This window comes from Bos grunniens, chromosome 1, assembly GCF_055505025.1.
Source record: "Bos grunniens cultivar Pamir isolate PY7600 chromosome 1, Bosgru_T2T1.0, whole genome shotgun sequence".
In the NCBI taxonomy this organism is placed as follows: domain Eukaryota; kingdom Metazoa; phylum Chordata; class Mammalia; order Artiodactyla; family Bovidae; genus Bos; species Bos grunniens.
In genome coordinates this window covers 101,200,574-101,220,470 of record NC_141165.1, presented here as the reverse complement: position 1 = coordinate 101,220,470, position 19,897 = coordinate 101,200,574, and the positions used below count along the sequence as shown (strand labels likewise).

At 40.9% G+C, this 19,897-nt stretch overlaps 1 protein-coding gene across 1 annotated transcript in view; it reads left to right on the top strand.

The window, feature by feature from the left end:
* The window catches only part of NECTIN3 (nectin cell adhesion molecule 3), a 240,734-nt gene extending 221,399 nt beyond the window's left edge, over nucleotides 1–19,335 (top strand). Inside the window, exon 9 of the mRNA XM_086407331.1 lies at nucleotides 19,264–19,335. The gene's annotated coding sequence lies outside the window, so the exon portion shown is untranslated. The remainder of the gene's footprint in view (nucleotides 1–19,263) is intronic.
* The last annotated feature ends 562 nt before the right edge of the window (nucleotides 19,336–19,897 follow it).

The following is a 19,897-nucleotide window of genomic DNA, read 5'->3' as shown; positions in this document are numbered from 1 at the left end:
TCCTTCTTTAATCCCTTCCATCAATTTAAAAACAAGGACGCCGAGATATATACGTATATTTTACTTGAGTAGAGATTATGCTGCTAATATTTCCCAACCCCCAATTCTTATTTTGTCTTATTCCCTAGGTTCAAGAGATTTATCTTCAGCCACATTTCCTACTTACCTTTTGTAATTTAAAACATTTATTTATTCAGTTATTTATTTACTTAGGCCCACTGTCCAGCCTAAAATGATATTTGCAAAGTAGTTAGGTACATCTAGTTCTTCTATAATGTGAGAAACCCGAATTCTTGGTCCAGAATCCCTTCTTACTAGTCAAGGAGTCTTGAATAAACCACTTCTCTCTGAGGCATTCTTCACCTGGAGAAAGCAGAATGATGTACTTTGAGAACCGAAAAGAACTATTACAGAGAAAACTAGCTATTGAGCGGTGCAGGACCTGACCGGGTCACCTTGGAGATTCCACAGAGGATATGGAGGGGAGAGCTTGTCCATCCAAGGGTTTATGAAGATACATCGTTGCTTTCCCCTTGAGGAAACAGGCATATGTAATGGGATCTGGTGCACCATTCACTGAGTGGCTCACCTGCCAGTGAGAAGGGCAATCGCATTACTGTTTCTTCCCCAGTCCTGTGAATGTGAAAACATTCCCTATTACTAGGGACTAACCAGTGTTGATCACCTGATTATTCCTGCCATTCATTGTGGCCCAACTAACAGCTTGAGACAAAAAGAAATTAAGGGGAAGATGGATCAGTGTTTCTCAAAGGAAAAGGATGGCAGCAGCCTATGAGGAGATTTGAGTTTCTAGGGGTGATGGGCCATTGTTTTCTATTAGAGACTTTTATGGTTTATAAATAGTTCTCAGAAGAAATGAGTTCCCCAGAATGACTCAGTGGACTTGTGATCACATCCCACCACATGGTTCTTTCACATCTTCTGCCTCCACCAAATTGAAATTGTACCTTCCCACACTGCCGTGTTTTCTGTGCACTTACTTTTTAACTTAAATAATGAATGATGCATGACTGAAGAAGACAATTACTCTTTGAGTGCAAATCTTAAGAATAAGGGTGGTAATTATCCAGAAGAATAGGCATAGCAGAGCATACCAAGAGACCGATATCCTTTTATGCCATTTTCCCTCTTGGTTAGAAGGGAAGCTGCTGTCCTTCCTCACACTGCTTTTCCACAAACTGACAAATACAGATTTGCTGTTTCTAAAACACTTCACTCCTCACAGGCCATCTTCTGACCCAAGCTCCTCTCCCAGTGTTCATTCTCTTTCTTTCCCTATACTTTTGTCTTTCTTCCTTTCCCTGCTCTCCTCTCTTCCTTTCTCGCTCTCCTTCTCACCACCTGACCTCCTCTCTCCCCACTTTAGACACCATAATATATTTCCTTTCATCAATATGGAGTATCCTGAAAACTAAGGTGAAACCAAAAATCTGGCTTGGAGCCCAGGTATCACTTTGTGAAGTGACAGGCTCTGGTAATAGGGGAGGCTTTGCAATTATACACATCATTGCTTCGACCTGGTGCAAAGTCAACCAGGCCACAATGCAAGGACAAAAAGGCTTAATTTCTGCAGTTTCCAGAAGGGCTGTGAGCAGGGCCTCCGTGTTCACTGACCTGCCTGCTGTGCTGGGTAACCGCCTGTGCTCCTCTTCCGTTGCAGCTCTTTGATAAACAGCTCAGCTCATTTGCTGCTCCCCTTGTGAGCTTCTGTCTTATAAACTAAAAATTAATGTCCTTATTACATATGTTCTTTTCCCTCACCATCTACTTGAAAATGATTTGCATAAATGAAAAATATACCCTCTTAATGATGCAAGCATCTATATTCTAAATTATCTGGTTAACTGTATTTTCACATCTTAGCGTCAGCTTTGATAGCATTCAAAAAGGCACTTTCTAATCTTGCTTTGAAATGAAATTTCTTCTTGCCGGCTAGCTTAGCATGTGGTCTGTGAAAAAATATAAAGGTGGGGGAGATACTTTCTTTCAAAATATATTAAGACCTCCTAATCACTTTTAAAGCAAAATGAGGGCAGGAACTCAAATGACATGAGTGTGTTTGTCACCCAGATAAGGGAAGTGCATGGTCTGTAATTGAACCCCTTATTACTATTCACTTTGACTTTCTGAGTTCAGCTTGTCTTGAGGCATCCATTTTTTTAGGCTTTGGGGAATTAGAAATTTAAATGAGATGTGTGAGAGAGAAGGGGAGTTCTCCCATGAGGATGCAACACATTTCTGGACTCAGCAGTCAAGGGGGCAGGGAGAGAGCTGTATTAGGGTCAGGAGGGAGGAATGAAAGCATCTTTCAAGTCAAGAACGAGCAGGCAGGCTTTGGCAGCTAGCAGAGTCTTCCGAAGTCTAAACAGGAGCAGTTGAATCATTTGCAGTTTTACGATTTTCTTACAGATTATTCAGTTCAGTTCAGTCCAGTCGCTCAATCGTGTCTGACTCTTTGCAACCCCATGAATCGCAGCATGCCAGGCCTCCTTGTCCGTCACCAACTCCCGGAGTTCACTGAGACTCATGTCCATCGAGTCAGTGATGCCATCCAGCCATCTCATCCTCTGTCATCCCCTTCTCCTCCTGCCCCCAGTCCCTCCCAGCATCAGAGTCTTTTCCAATGAGTCAACTCTTCACATGAGGTGGCCAAAGTACTGGAGTTTCAGCTTTAGCATCATTCCTTCCAAAGAAATCCCAGGGCTGATCTCCTTTAGGATGGACTGGTGGATCTCCTTGCAGTCCAAGGGACTCTCAAGAGTCTTCTCCAACACCACGGTTCAAAAGCATCAATTCTTTGGCGCTCAGCTTTCTTCACAGTCCAACTCTCACATCCATACACGACCACTGGAAAAACCTTAGCCTTGACTATACGGACATTTGTTGATAAAGTAATGTCTCTGCTTTTGAATATGCTATCTAGATTCGTCATAACTTTCCTTCCAAGGAGTAAGTATCTTTTAATTTCATGGCTGCAGTCACCATCTTCAGTGATTTTAGAGCCCAGAAAAATAAGGTCTGACACTGTTTCCACTGTTTCCCCATCTATTTCCCATGCAGTGATGGGACCAGATGCCATGATCTTCGTTTTCTTGAGCTTTAAGCCAACTTTTTCACTCTGCTCTTTCACTTTCATCAAGAGGCTTTTGAGTTCCTCTTCACTTTCTGCCATAAGGGTGGTGTCATCTGCATATCTGAGGTTATTGATATTTCTCCCGGCAATCTTGATTCCAGCTTGTGCTTCTTCCAGCCCAGCATTTCTCATGATGTACTCTGCATATAAGTTAAATAAGCAGGGGGACAATATACAGCCTTGACATATTCCTTTTCCTATTTGGAACCAGTCTGTTGTTCCATGTCCAGTTCTAACTGTTGCTTCCTGACCTGCATACAAATTTCTCAAGAGGCAGGTCAGGTGGTCTGGTATTCCCCTCTCTTGAAGAATTTTCCACAGTTTGTTGTGACCCACACAGTCAAAGGCTTTAGGATGGTCAATAAAGCAGAAATAGATGTTTTTCTGGAACTCATTTGCTTTTTTGATGATCCAGCAGATGTTGGCAATTTGATCTTTGGTTCCTCTGCCTTTTCTAAAACCAGCTTGTACAGCTTGTACATTCACGGTTCATATATTGCTGAAACCTGGCTTGGAGAATTTTGAGCATTACTTTGCCACCGTGTGAGATGAGTGCAATTGTGCGGTAGTTTGAGCATTCTTTGGCACTGCCTTTCTTTGGGATTGGAATGAAAACTGACCTTTTCCAGTCCTGTGGCCACTGCTGAGTTTTCCAAATTTGCTGGCATATTGAGTGCAGCACTTTCACAGCATCATCTTTCATGCCCCCATTAAATTTATTATTTCTTGTTTTTTCAGCTTCTAATAATAAAAAAAAGTTTAAACACTTGAATCGATTAGGCTTCATCATTCTACATACTCTACTTTTTCTTTGTTCCATGTCTTGAGAACACTGGTAATTGTACTTCAGCCTGGAGGTTGTGCCATGCTGGGTGTCTCTTCTCAAGAAGTAGCATCTACCGGGGACGCAGCACAACATGTTTTCGTGTCCTCTCTGCCCATCTTCTGGAGCCTGCATTAGAGCACATCTGTGTCTTCCACACACTGGGACTTCTGCTCCTCAGCTTCAACTGCACTGTTTACCCAATGAAAACAAGCAGCAATTCAGAGGTGACCTAGGTGCACTAAGGCTTTAGATGGTGAGCTTATCCCCCAGAGTCTCTGTCCTTTCAATTCATGTCTTGTAGCGGTGCTCACGGAGTCATGCGTTGCTGGGAGCAGGTCAGGAATGGGGAACAGGTCAGGAGTAGGGAAAAGAGAGAAACCTTTTACCTGTGGTGACTGAGGCTTGATTTGGGAAAGGAAGAGACAGAACAAGGCAGTCGTATTTGTTTCCTAGAGCTCTTACAGTCAGTTACCGCAAATTTGGTGGCTTTAAACTACACAAGTTTACTCTCAGAGCGTTCTGGAGGGAAGAAGTCTGAAATCAAGGTGTCAGTGGGGCCTTGCCTCTTCTGAAAGCTCTGAGATGCCTGCCTTATGTCTTTCGGTCTCCAGTGTCCCCAGGGATTTTTTGGTTTGTGGGAGCCTAACTCTAATCTCTGCCTCCATCTTCACATGGCCCTCTTCTCTGTGTCCTTCTGTGTCCTCTCTTCTTATAACGACAGCTGCCGCTGTATTTAGGGCCTCTCCTAAATCTAGGATATTTTAATCTTGAGACTCTTAACTAACTACATCTACAAAGACATTATTGCCCAAAAGGTCACGTTTTGAGGTTCCAGGTGGATATGAATTTTTGGATAATGCTATTCAACCCATTACAATAGCAGAAGCATGTAGTGTAGGAGCTGGAAGGGAGAAAACTAGTCAAGTCCAACTCCTTTATTATGCAGGTGAAGTAACAAAAGGTGAGTTGCTCAGGCTTTACGCAGATTAATGAACAAAAGACGCATTACCCAAACCTGAAGAGGCTGTAAGGGAAGTTTTTATTAGCCTTAGTGGAAGATGTACTAGTCTATGTTAAGAGAGGAGTAAACTTAAGAGGAAAGGAGAGTGTAGCATTTTTAAAAATTGGCTGCAAATTTTTTGACACTCCTTCCATTGAGAGCTGAGGTCTGTCTCCTGTGTGTGGAGAGCCCTCTTTGACCATTGAGTGTGGTGGTGATGATGCTGTGTGACTACCAGGCCGGGCTCATAAAAAGTGAGGCAGCCCTGCCTTTTCACTATAAGGTTCTACTTTGGAACCCTGGACCATCAAGTCTGACCATCCTGAGGCCATCTGAGGAAGTCAAGTCACATGGACTAACCACATGTCAGGGCAGTTCAGGTCAGTGCAGATCATGTGAGTTAAAGAACCTCCAAGTGATCTCTCCAGTCCCAGCCATCAAGTCATCCCTGGTTTGGAATCTTCTCAGGTAAAGTACTATATTTCATGGAGCAGAGACAAACCATGCCTTCTGTGCTGGCTGCTACTGTGCTTATTATTCTATACATTTTGGGATAGACAGTTACACAGCAGTTGTGACTGGAACGAGTCACCTGTGTGGTGACTGGATAATAAATGTGTATGCATCTTTATTCCACAAGACAGAGAAATAAGCACCAAAATTCAGACCAGTTTAATTCCAACAAGGACAGAATCTCCAGGGGTGCAGTCTGACGAATGCCGACCCCACTGAGAAAAGGAGCCCAGCATACTGACCATGGAAGAGGCAAGGTGCTTTGTTCATGGCCATTTGTAAATGTAGCTTTGAAGTCCGGGCAGGGGTTCATGGTCTTGGGAATGGCCACTCAACTGTTGATGCTATGATCACTCGACTGGAGAGAGTGCAGACTAAAAGGACAGAGTTCACAATTCAAGACCAGTTGGACCTGAAAACTTATAAATTCTTCTCTCCGGGTTCTCAATGCTGAAAATAAATGAAATCTGGAGTCTGATGTGGCACAACCATCCTGAACTCTTAGGCAGAGATGAACATAAACCAGAGGTCACTGGCTTTTACAGAGAGACCCCAAAAGTGTATAGTTTCTAAGGTGTCTCAAGCAAGGGATGGACCACCTGTCTGCGTTCATCTTTTCAGGGAAGATACCATTAATTAGCTAAACACAGAATACTCCTGTGCCAGCTACTCTTCTAGGTCCTAAGGATACAAGTACCCTGCATACAAGAGTAATGTGGATGTGTGAGAAAAACAGCATTCATTTCTAATGTAATCTACATTCTGGAAAGGAAAGCTAGACAATGACTATCTGAATAAATCATATTTGGGTAATGTGAAGAATGCTTAAACTACCGCACAATTACACTCATCTCATACGCTAGTAAAGTAATGCTCAAAATTCTCCAGGCCAGCCTTTAGCAATATGTGAACCATGAACTTCTAGATGTTCAAGCTGGTTTTAGAAAAGGCAGAGGAACCAGAGATCAAATTGCCAACATTCCCTGGATCATCAAAAAAGCAAGAGAGGTCCAGAAAAACATCTATTTCTGCTTTATTGACTATGCCAAGCTTTTGACTGTGTGGATCACAACAAACTGTGGAAAATTCTGAAAGAGATGGGAATACCAGACTACCTGACCTGTCTCTTAAGAAACCTGTATTTAGGTCAGGAAGTAACAGTTAGAACTGGACATGGAACAACAGACTGGTTCCAAATCAGGAAAGGAGTAAGTCAAGGCTGCATATTGTTGCCCTGCTTATTTAACTTATATGCAGAGTACCTCATGAGAAATGCTGGGCTGGATGAAGCACAAGCTAGAATCAAGATTGCCGAGAGAAATATCAATAACCTCAGATATGCAGATGACACCACCCTTATGGCAGAAAGTGAAGAGGAACTAAAAAGCCTCTTGATGAAAGTGAAAGAGGAGAGTGAAAAAGTTGGCTTAAAGCTCAACATTCAGAAAACAAAGATCATGGCATCTGGTCCCCATCACTTCATGGGAAATAGATGGGGAAACAGTGGAAACAGTGGCTGACTTTATTTTGGGGGGCTCCTAAATCACTGCAGATGGTGATTTCCTTTGAAGGAAAGTTATGACCAAACTAGACAGCATATTAAAAAGCAGAGACATTACTTTGTCAACAAAGGTCTGTCTAGTCAAGGCTATGGCTTTTCCAGTAGTCATGTATGGATGTCACAGTTGGACTATAAAGAAAGCGAATGCCGAAGAATTGATGCTTTTGAACTGTGGTGTTGGAGAAAACTCTTGAGAGTCCCTTGGACTGCAAGGAGATCCAACCAGTCCATCCTAAATGAGATCAGTCCTGGGTGTTCATTGGAAGGACTGATGTTGAAGCTGAAACTCCAATATTTTGGCCACCTGATGTGAAGAGCTGACTCATTTGAAAAGACCCTGGTGTTGGGAAAGATTGAGGGCAGGAGGAGAAGGGGACGACAGAGGATGAGATGCTTAGATGACATCACTGACTCAATGGACATGAGTTTGGGTGAACTCTGGGGGTTGGTGATGGACAGGGAGGCCTGGCGTGCTGTGATTCATGGGGTCCCAAAGTGTCAGACACAATGGAATGACTGAACTGAACTGAATGTGAAGAACTTTGAATTAAATAGGGAAATGTGGAAAACAATTTGTGTATGTGTGTGTGTGTGTGTGTGTGTGTGTGTAGGGGTTGTTAAAAGGAGTGTTCAGGAAGGCCTCTCTTATAAGGTGAGTTGAGTGAGTCCTCAATGATCTTGGCAAAGATCATGACACACCACATTAGCAAGCATGGCTCAGTGACTGGAGGTGGCTGACATATTTGTAGGTCAAGTGGATAGAGGATTTCCCAATTCAGTGATTACCTGTTGAGCATAAATTGTGAACTTTTCCTGGTTAGGAATCACTGCTGATCCTAGTACTTTTTAGTGGTAAGTAATTTCCTGATTCTGTTAAGGACAGTTAAATTCTGAATAGATGAAGTGCCTAGGTATTAAAGTGGTCCCAGGATCTATTTTAAACAAAATTTCAAATTATCCCTAAATATCATGCTCTATAAGAGATGGCATTTATAATACACCTGGGGAAAAAACTACCACCTCTGTAAAGAAAGAAGACAAGGCAAAAAGTAAATGAGTGAGAAAACAAATGCATATAGAAATATGACTGCATAGAGGTTCCCAGATGGACTTAGGCAAATGTGATAACAACATATTTTGAATTCTGTGTCTGATAATTTGGATATCTATATTCTTTGTAGCTTGGATTCTCTAATTAGTTATTTCTGTTGTCACCCATCCTATCTTACTCCTTGAATGTTAGGACTGCCTTTAAAAAAAAAATGTGAACTTTTATTCCTTAGTATGTTATCTGTAGAACTCCTTGAGGTTTGTGTTTAAAGAGATCACTGAGATCACTTTAAACCAGGGGTCAGCAAACTTTTGCTGTAAAAGGTCAGAGAGTAAATAGTTTAGACTTTGTGGCTATACAGCCTTTGTCACAACTCAGTTCTGCCATTGCAGAGTGAAAGGACCTATAGGCAGCGTGTAAACAAGTGAGTGTGACCTCTCCGGTGAAATGTTCGATTGGAGACTGAAATTGACTTCACATAATATTCTTGTGTCATGATATATTTTCTTATTTTTATTTTCTTTCAGTCTTATAAACCTGCAAAAGCCATTTTAGCTCATGGACTGTACAAAAGTAGATGCCAGGTTGGTTTTGGCCATCGACCATACCAACACCTGTTTTAAAGTAAATTTTTAAAATGGCAATCCACTCCAGCACTCTTGCCTTGAAAATCCCATGGATGGAGAAGCCTGATAGGCTATAGTCCATGGGGTCACAAAGAGTCGGACACGACTGAGCGACTTCACTTTCACTTTCATGAATCTTACAATCAGTGTGAATTTTAGCCCTAACTTTGTGTGAGGAAAGAGTTGTGGTTCAGATTTCTGAGGAATCATTTTCTTTTTTCCCCTTTTCCCATAACCAAGGCCAAAACAGATAAACATCCCATCAGCTCTTTGTGTGAAAGTTTTTTTCTTAGTTGACCCACGGAAACTTCCAGGGACCTCATTTGATACAGATACCCTTGATCTGCATTTCCACGATGCCTATACCTCAGGTGGTCTCCTTGTGGTCTACCAAAGCTGAGTTATAGTCCATCTGGATTGGAAGAGGACACATGCTAATGTTTCATTTCTGTATGACGTATTCTGGATGACAGATTTCAAATCCATTTCTGGATTTGAAATTTCATTTTTATTCTGACCTCTAAGGGCATCTCTTACTTTCTAGCCATTGTAGCCATGCGTTTTTATAAAGGCTTTTTACTTATTGCCCAGAATTTTTAGGTGTTCCATGTACCCAACAATACTGGTGAAAATAGAGGTGTCTTTGGGATCTCTCTCTTGTGCCTTTTCCAGAATTGTACTCTGGTTCATGGTTCATGCTACTCCAGGAAGTTGGTTGTGGTTTAGGCACAAAGTTGTGGGAGAAAGGAAACTTTTGGAGAATCTGTGCCTGCTGGAGAAGAAGCAGGGATAGAGCTACCAAGAAAGACATGGAGTGGTAAAGAAGGCAAAATTTGTGACTTCCCATGATTTAGTGGTTAAGAGTCCACTTTGCAATCCTGGGGATGTGGGTTCTATCTCTGGTCGGGGAACTAAAATCCTACATGCCTTGGCGAAACTAAGCCTGTACACCACAACCAGAGTCTGTGCACAAAAACAAAAAAATCTCACATGACACAATGAAGATCCACCACATCCAAATAAATAAGTATTTCTAAGTGACAATATTTTAGAGAAGAAAAGATTCCTGAGAAGCAGCTGAAATGAAAGATGAAGTTCTGATGTTGAAGTGGCTGGAGTTACTTTCCCACCAAAGGATACTTCAGAAGGAAAGTGATGCAGGAAGAGGAAAGGTTATCTTGCATCAGAAAACAGAGCAACAAACAGCCCAGGGATAAGAAGGCTGGAGGCAAATTCAATACGTGGTGAAATGAATGTGTAGTGGAAGTGGAGCTGTGTGTACTCAGACAGATGGGTATGAATACATGCACAGAATAAGAACTATTGTGTGTGTGTAAACAGGCAAAATGTCATGAAGACTAAGAGATTAATCCTGTAGCACAATGCAAGCTGGTTTGGGTCATAAAGAAACTGGTTGCAAAGAAGGCAGACAAAGAGACTGTTGAAATACTTGAGATGTGAATGTTGAAGACTTTCGCCTGTGATGGAAGTGAAAGGAACAGGCAGATCTGAGAAATGTGGAAGAGGAAGGGCTGCTGAATGCAATGACCATCTAGAAAAGGGAGCAGCTATGAGAGAGAGCTAAGGTGGGAGAGGGCATATGGATTCTAATGCGGCTTCTAAAATTTCTTTGGTTGTGAACCAGCCTCCAAAAGTATAATACTCAAGCTCATTACTGGGGAATCAGTGAGATTCCGAGATACCAGCATCTCACCGGTTCAGTTTGAGTTTCATGTTATTATTATTTTTTTTCTTCCACATTGACAAAGTTGGGAGTACGGTTCTCTCAGATCACTTTTATTTTTATATCTGAGCGTTGACAACAGTGGTATGAGCCAGTGCCCTCGATCTTTTCCATAGTAACAGAACCGCTGAGCTTCCCTGAAAGCCTTCGAGGCAGCTGAACCAACTGCACTACCTTCCCCCAGCAGGCTGATGGGTGAGTCAGAGGTGGCAGTTACTCACAGCGACGCAGATCAGAAGAGGAAAACTCATTTTGTACGAACCAGGGTCGAAAATTGAAAATGTTCCACCTTAACTGCTTTTCATGCTTGATACACTTCAGAAGCTATTCCTTCTGACAACGTAATCAAGGTTAGTGGTGGGCTTAGTGTTTTGTTTTGCCTTCTTTATTATGAAGATGGTGCAGTTTCTAAATGAATGATCCCGAGAATAACCCTTGGAATGGCAATGTCATTTTTCAGAAGGAGACAGAATGGCCTTTCCACTTCATGTTGGAGCAGCTTTCTGCACCCCAGGTGTCTGTTGCCTTTTCAGAGAGCGTAATTAATTTATGAAATAGTTGCTGTTGGAGACAGAGGTACGAACTGTGCCGAACTATGTAGATGGGAAAAAATAAACAAGAAGTTAGAGGGGAAAGTAACACCGACGTGGCATTACTGCAGTGCAGCTACAAATAACACAAGTGGTTTTACCTCCTCCAAAGAAAGGACCCCACACTTCATTTTGCTTCTGCTGAGACATTTTGGAAGAGCCACCTCAAAGGAATTTCTTAACTCCTTTCTTCATAGGAGTGAAGGAAATATCGATATAATACAAAAGAAAGGAAATAAACTTTTTTCTAGAGCAAAAAGGCCTAGAACTTGATGGTAGAACTCTTAATAACTGAAAAAGTTGTCCAGTGTGATAAAAAGGAATGAACCTTGGGATGGAAGTCAGGATCTTTGATTCTAGTCTGGGTTCTGTCAATAATTATGAGTCACCACTTATCAAGTGCACACTGTGAGCAAACTCCAGGAAATAGTGGAGGACAGAGGAACCTTCCCTGGGGACTCAGATGGTAAAGAGTCCTCCTGTGATGCAGAAGACCCAGGTTCGATCCCTGGGTCAGGAAGATCCCCTGGAGAAAGAAATGGCAATCCATTCTAGTATTCTTGCTTGGAGAATTCCATGGAAGGAGAAGCCTGGCAGGCTACAGTCCATGGGCTCACAAAGAGCCAGACATGACTGAGTGACTTTCACTTCAGAGGAACCTGGTGTGCTACAGGTTGTGAGGTTGCAAAGAGACAGAAACAACTTAGTGATTGAACATCAACAACAACCACACTGTATTGGATATTGGGCTAAGAGCTTTTCATGATTACATCATTTGATCCTTTTCACATTTCCAAGAGGAGAGTTCTTATTTCTTATTTCTGTTTCAGATGTGAAAGTCAAGACTCGGGAAAGTTAACTAACTTGCTCAAGGTCCCACAACCAATAGATATTGGTGCTAGAATCTAAACCAGCGTGTATTACTCTAGAGCTGGAATTCTCAGTCATTGCTTCCCCAAAGAGTGTTGGGCCTTGAAAGATTCAACTAACCCTTTGAGCATTGATGGTATTATAAAATAAGGAAGTTGGTGATGCATGAGGTAGCTTCCAGTTTCAAGATCCTGTCCAATTCTGTCTTCTGATGGATGAAGTAATAAAGAGGTAACATGACATAGAGGTTTAAAAATATAAAGTCTCTGGCATTGAGAAAAGGCAGCTAGAAGCCAGGAAAATTCCTTTGGGGAGATGAAAAGCCACCACAACCACCTCAAACTGAGTAGTGAAGTCCGAGAAGAATCCTGGAAAGATTTCTAAAATACTGAATGATGTTATGTCTTGGAATCTGAAGGGTGACTCCTTATTTTGGAGAAATGACTCATGGGGGATTGAAACACGTTATGTGGTTTCTTCCCACCTCCCCGTTAATAATGAGATATTCAGAAGACAGGGCCTGAAGCTGTGCAAATCCAAGAGATTCCATTTTGAGGAATCCCCAGGTAATCTGCCTTTGTTCTGGGATCTTCTGCTTTCTGAAATCCATTTTTCTCATTTAGAAGTGGATTATTAAACATTCCCTTCTCCATACTGAACCTGAGTTGAAAACTAACCAAAAACCTGTTAAGGCCTGCAGGCAAGAAAACTCAGAATGAAAATCCAGCTGCACCTCCCTAAACGTGGGTAGAGTTCTCAACATGTGCAAACTCACTTAATCTACATGGTATTGAAAGTAATTTTAGTCCTGATGAAGTGCTGTGGACAGGTATGCCATTTAATTTTCCTTTCTCCTCTCTTCCTTTAACCTCCCCTACATTTCTTTTGATTATAAGCAAGGTTAATACAAAAGTAGATAAAATTAGCAGCCAATCTGATTATGGGTATCCTCCATTTCTTTTTCATTTTCTGATAGTGATATTTCTGACTTTTCCACTCCAAATCATTTCCATTCAAATTTTACTATTTGTATGATTTTAAAAATAGTTCCAGGCACTAAAGTTGTTCTGATAATCCTCTGACTAATTGTGTACAATGTAGCCAATATGAAAACTTGTTTAGAAGGAGGCTACCTCTGTGCTCTTGGTAACTGCAGTGTAGGACCCAAGCAGCTGCTGTGATGCATGAAAAACATCTTAGATCATTAAGATCAAAGGAGCCAGTCACTTGTTTACAGTGCTGATTTCTGCAGCTGAAAAAGTATTTACACCAATTAACAACTTTGTAAAGCCCTGTGCTCGAATTCTTAACCTTCAAATAAGCTATCTCTGTGGAAATCACTGATGATACAACCGCTGTACCAAAATTCATCTGCCTGATCTTTATTGAACTTGATGTGCCAACATTTAAATGATAATTGAGACACTAATTAAATACCATGTCTGGGAACTGGAGTCAGGAATTCAGAGAGAAAGGCTGACTTACTGGTAACAATATCAGGAGCCAAAAACCCCAAGATGTTGCCAGTTTTCAGCAGGAGCAGTTTAGACCCTGTCTGGGTTGCCCCGATGTCTGTTGACGTGTGAAAGGCACTTCTAGTTGTGCCATCAAGGCAGTACAGGGGATACATACACTTTGTAATCCCAGCCAGAAAGATTCAGTCAGCAGAAAGATTCACCATCCATTCTAGCAACTCTAGCGACGTGGTATCAACAGCTTAATTTAGTCATGAGTGACGATTCAGACTGGAGAACAGAGGACTAGGTGAGATCATATTTTTGGATCAGGCCATTGTTTAGATTTTTTTTTTTTTTTTTGGTTTTGGTTTCTCTGTGTTCAGGGTCTCTGTTTTTTCAGTTCAAATTTGAGAGTACTGGGTGTATCCTTTCTTCTCATTCAATGGCTTACAGCAATGATTCTCAACCTTGACTACACATGAATATCAACTAGAAAATACTGCTCCTAGGGCCGTATTTGATGCCAGTTGTATCAGAATCTCTGGCCATGAGGCTCAGGCATTGGCATGTTGAAAAGTAACCCTGCAGGTGATATTACTGTGCAGTCATGATTAAGAACCACCGCAGTAGCTGTGAGCTCCCTTAGGGCAGGGACTATGTTAATTTCACTCACCCTTGCATTTGCAGAGTGCAGCACAGGGCCTGACACATAATAGATATTTTTGAATGAGAATCCTAGTATAGCTGAACTGGCTAGGGGTTCTGTGAGGTTTACAGGTATACCAGGAAAATGAGAGCGGCAGGAGTGTCTTCCCACCCTGCTTCAGCTGTTGCTGCCTATCACCAGGAAACAATGATCCTGGAACAAGCCCTGGAAACGTGAACTCTTCAGAAGTTGCAGTCTTTATCACAATCCCGCCGGTTGTGCTCCCTTCCTGTGGCTCCCATGACTGGCTCCCTCTCCGTTTTCTCACTGCACTCCAGTTTCCTGCTGACACTAGCACCTTGTCTTGACTCTAACCCCGCACAGGACATGTTCCCCAGCTGCTAGAGTGCTGCCAACAGACACTCCTTCGCTATCAACACTTAACAATAAAATAATCACCTTCTCCAAGGTCACCCCCCCTTTTGAGGGCAGCCCATACCTAATAACTGTGAGGGTATGAAGACTCACACTGCCCCAACCGGGGCAACTCTGATGGTCCGTCTCAGCTCTAGAGCTTCTGTGAGATAAGGTGAAGACTTGGTTGCACTGTGTCATAGCTGGACCTCTTCCTCTGCCAGCCCTTCTTCCTTCCCTTCCCCTACTGTGAAAATGTGAAAGTGTTACTCACTTAACCATGTCTGACTCTTTGGACCCCATGGACTGTAGCCCACCAGGATCCTGTGTCCATAGAATTCTCCAGGCAAGAATACTTGAGTGGGTTGCCATTCCTTTCTCCAGGGGATCTTCCTGACCCAGAGATTGAACCCAGGTCTTTTGCATTGCAGGCAGATTCTTTACCATCTGAGCCACCATGGAAATCCCTCTTCCCCCATAGATATTGATAATAAAAACATTTCCCAAAGAATTCCTTCACTTTAATCTCCATACCATACTCTGCTCACTGAGCATACAGTGATGATAGCATGAATTACTTGACCTAAGCTATCCCTGATTCCTCAGACTAAGCCCGGGCTCTTCTCACCTCTGTCTGCCATGTGCCAGATACCATAGCAGTAATGATTGAGACACAGATAATTCCTTCCCTCATTGAGCTTATATTCTATTGGGAGGAATAAGCAAGAAACAAATATCTAACGCTGTCTGATGATGAATGCCATTTAGAAAAATAAAACAGGAATAAGCAAAATAAGAGAGTAATAGGGGCGAAGTAGGGTGGTGGTATGCTGGAGCTGCTGCATGCTGCCTCATAAGAACCTGTTGTTAAATTCACAGGAATTTTGCAAGGCACTGTTACAGCCATTATAATTTTTTCCTTTTTTTTTAAATTGAGATGTGGTTTATTTAAATATAATATTAGTTTCAGGTTTTCAAATAGTGATTCAAAAATTTTATATATTATAGTTCATTTTCAAAAGCAGAGACATTACTTTGCCAACAAAGGTTCGTCTAGTCAAGGCAATGGTTTTTCCTGTGGTCATGTATGGATGTGAGAGTTGGACTGTGAAGAAGGCTGAGCTCCAAAGAATTGATGCTTTTGAACTGTGGTGTTGGAGAAGACTCTTGAGAGTCCCTTGGACTGCAAGGAGATCCAATCAGTCCATTCTGAAGGAGATCAGCCCTGGGATTTCTTTGGAAGGAATGATGCTAAAGCTGAAACTCTAGTACTTTGGCCACCTGATGCGAAGAGTTGACTCATTGGAAAAGACTTTGATGCTGGGAGGGATTGGGGGCAGGAGGAGAAGGGGACGACAGAGGATGAGATGGCTGGATGGCATCACTGACTCGATGGCCATGAGTCTGAGTGAACTCCAGGAGTTGGTGATGGACAGGGAGGCCTGGCGTGCTGTGATTCATGGGGTCACAAAGAGTCGGACACGACTGAGTGACTGAACTGAACTGAACTGTAGTTATAATATTGGCTCTATTCCTCATGTTATACAAAATATCTTTGTAAATTATTTATTTTATGTATAGTAGTTTTTATCTCTTAAACCTCTACCCCTCTAGTGCCCTTCCCTCTATGCACTGATAACCACTAATTTATTCACTATATCTGAGTCTATGTTTATATAGTTATTTTTTTAGATTCTACATACAAGTGATATCATACAGTGTTTATCTTTCTCTATCTCACATATTTCACTGAGCATAATACCCTAGAAATCCATCCATGTTGTTGCAAATGGCAAAATTTCATTCTTTTTTTATGGCTGAATAGTATTCCTGTGTGTGTGTATGTGTGTGTACTATATTTTTTTTTCCATTTATCTGTTGATGGACATTTAGACTGCTTCCATATCTTGGCAGTTGTGAATAATGCTGCTATGAACATTGTGAGCATGTATCTTTTTAAATTAGTGTTTGCATTTTCTTCAAATATATACCTAGGATAGGAATTGCTGGGTCATAGGGTAGCTCGATTTTTAGTTTTGTAAGGAACCTCCATACTGTTTTCCACAGTGGCTACTCTTGATCCTCTTTCCTCCCCAATCTCACCAATATTTGTTATTTGTATTCTTTTTGAAGATATCTATTGTGACAAGTGTGACATGATATACCACTGTGGTTTTGATTTTCATTTCTCTGATGATTAGCAATATTGAGTGTCTTTTCATCTGCCTGTTGGCCATCTATATTTCCTCTTTCGGAAAATGTTTGTTCAGTTCTTCTGCCCATTTTTTAAATTGTTTCTTTTTTTTAATATTGTTTGTATGAGCTGTTTATGTATGTTGGATATTAAACCCTTAGCATTCTTTTTTTTTAAGTTTTATTAAAGTATAATTGATTTACAATGTTGTGTTAATTTCTTTTGTATAGCAGTATAACTCAGATATATACATATATATATGTCATATTCTTTCCATTTCATTCCACTATGGCTTATCAAAGAATATTGGATATAGTTCCCCTGTGCTATACAGTAGGAACCTGTAGTTTATACATCTTATATATAATAGTTTGCATATGCTAATCCCATACTCCCAATACTCCCTCTCCTCCCCCCTTTCCTCCTTGGCAAACCCAAGTCTGTACTTTATGTCTCTGAGTCTGTTTCTGTTTTGTGGATATGTTCATTTGTGTTGTATTTTAGATTCTATGTAAAAGTTATCAGATCAGATCGGATCGGATCAGTCCCTCAGTCGTGTCCGACTCTTTGTGACCCCATGAATCGCAGCACGCCAGGCCTCCCTGTCCATCACCAACTCCCGGAGTTCACTCAGACTCGTGTCCATGGAGTCAGTGATGCCATCCAGCCATTTCATCCTCTGTCGTCCCCTTCTCCTCCTGTCCCCAATCCCTCCCAGCAGCAGAGTCTTTTCCAATGAGTCAACTCTTCTCATGAGGTGGCCAAAGTACTGGAGTTTCAGCTTCAGCATCATTCCTTCCAAAGAAATCCCAGGGCTAATCTCCTTCAGAATGGACTGGTTGGATCTCCTTGCAGTCCAAGGGACTCTCAAGAGTCTTCTCCAACACCACAGTTCAAAAGCATCAATTCTTCAGTGCTCAGCCTTCTTCACAGTCCAACTCTCACATCCATACATGACCACAGGAAAAACCATAGCCTTGACTAGACGAACCTTTGTTGGCAAAGTAATGTCTCTGCTTTTGAATATGCTATCTAGGTTGGTCATAACTTTCCTTCCAAGGAGTAAGCGTCTTTTAATTTCATGGCTGCAGTCACCATCTGCAGTGATTTTGGAGCTCAGAAAAATAAAGTCTGACACTGTTTCAAAAGTTATATCATATGGTATTTGTCTTTCTCTTTCTGACTAACTTTGCTTAGTATAATGATCTCTAGGTCAATCTATGTTGCTGCATTCCTTAGCAGTCTTATTTGCAAATATTTTCTCCCATTCATTCAGTATGTTGTCTTCTTGTTTTGTCAGTGGTTTCCTTTGCTGAATGTTGATGTATCACACTGATTGTTCTGTAAATATTGAACCATTCTTGCATCCCTGAAATAAATCCCATTTGATCATAGTGTATGCTCCTTTTAATGTATCATTGAATTGGGTTTGATAATATTTTGTTGAAGATTTTTGTATGTATGCTCATCAGTTATGTTGGCCTGTAATGTTCTTTCTGTGATATCTTTGTCTAGATTTAGAATCAAGGTGATGCTGGCCTTGTAGAATGAGTTTAGAAGCATTCCTTCTTCTGCAATTTTTTGAAACAGCTTGAGAAGACTAGGTGGTAACTCTTCTAAATGTTTGGCAGAATTTACTTATGAGGCCATCTGATCCTGAACTTTTGTTTGTTGGAAGGTTTTGTTTTTTGTTGTTTTTCTACTGATTCAGACTCCTAACTGATAATTGGTCTTTTCATATTTTCTATTTCTTCCCCATTTAGTCTTGAGAGATTCTGCCTTTCTAGCAATTTTCCATTTCTTCTACATTATTGATTTTATTAGCAAGCATATAGTTCTTCATAGTAATCTCTTGTGATTCTTTGTGTTTCTCTAGTGTTTGTTCATGGTAAGTTCTCTTTCATATCTATTTTCAGTGACTTGAGTCCTCTCTCTTTTTCTCTGGATGAATCTGGCTAAACATTTGTCAATTTTGTTTTTTCAAAGAACCACCTTTTAGTTTCATTGAGTTTTTTCTACTTTTGTTTTGTCTCTATTTTATTTATTTTTGTTTTGATCTTGATGATTTCATTCCTTCTACTAACTCTGGGTTTTGTTTGCTATTTCTAGTTCCATTGGATGAAAGATTACAATATTCATTTGATATTTTCTTTGTTTCCTAAAACAAGCTTGTATCACTATAAGCTTAGAATTGCTCTCTCTTAGAACTACTTTTGCTATATCCTATAGATCTGAGGGCTTCCCCGGTAGCTCAGTGGTAAAGAATCCATCTTCCAATGCAGGAAATGTGAGTTCGATCCCTAGGTCAGGTAGATCCCAGGAAGTTCAGTGGTAAAAAATATTCCTGCCAAACAGGAGATGTGGGTTTGATTCCTGGGTTGAGAAGATCCCCTGGAGAAGGAAATGGCAACCCACTCCACTATTATTGCCAGGGAAATCCCATGGACAGAGGAAGCTGTCACGCTACCATCCATGGGGATGCAAGAGTTGGACGCAACTTAATGACTAAACAACAAGAAAAGTAGATTTTTGAATCACGTTTTCTTTTTCATTTGTCTCCACGTTTTTTTCTTTTGATCATACCTCACAGCTTAAAGTATCTTCATTCCTTGACCAGGTATTAAACCCAGGCCACCACAGTGGAAGTGCTGAGTCTTAACCACTGGACCAGCAGGGAATTTCCCTCAAGGTATTTTTTAATTTCTTTGATTTATTTAGTGATCCACTGATTAATAGCATATGGTTTAGCCTCCTTGTGCTTGTGATTTTTGCAGTTTTTTCTTGTAGTTCATTTCAGGTCTCACAACATTATAGTCAGAAAATATGTGATTTAAAATTTTTTTAATTTACAGAGCCTTGTTTTATGGCCTACCATATGATCTATCCTGAATCTTTCATTTGCATGTGAAAAGAATATGTATTCTGCTACTTTTGAATGGAATGTTCTCTATATATTGAGTACATCTGATGTAATGTATCATGTAAGATCAGTATTTCCTTATTGATTTTCTGTCTGGATGATTTGTCTATTGATGTAAGTGGAATGTTAACGTTTTCTACTGTTGTTGTGTTACTGTCAGCTTCTCCCTTTATGTTTGTTAATATCTGCTTTATGTGTTTAGTTGGTCCTATGTTGTATGCATATGTATTGACAGTTGTTATATCTTCTTGGATTGACCCTTGATCATTATGTAATGTACTTTTTTTGTTTCTTGCAATACTCTGTTTCAAAGTCTATTTTGTCTAATATA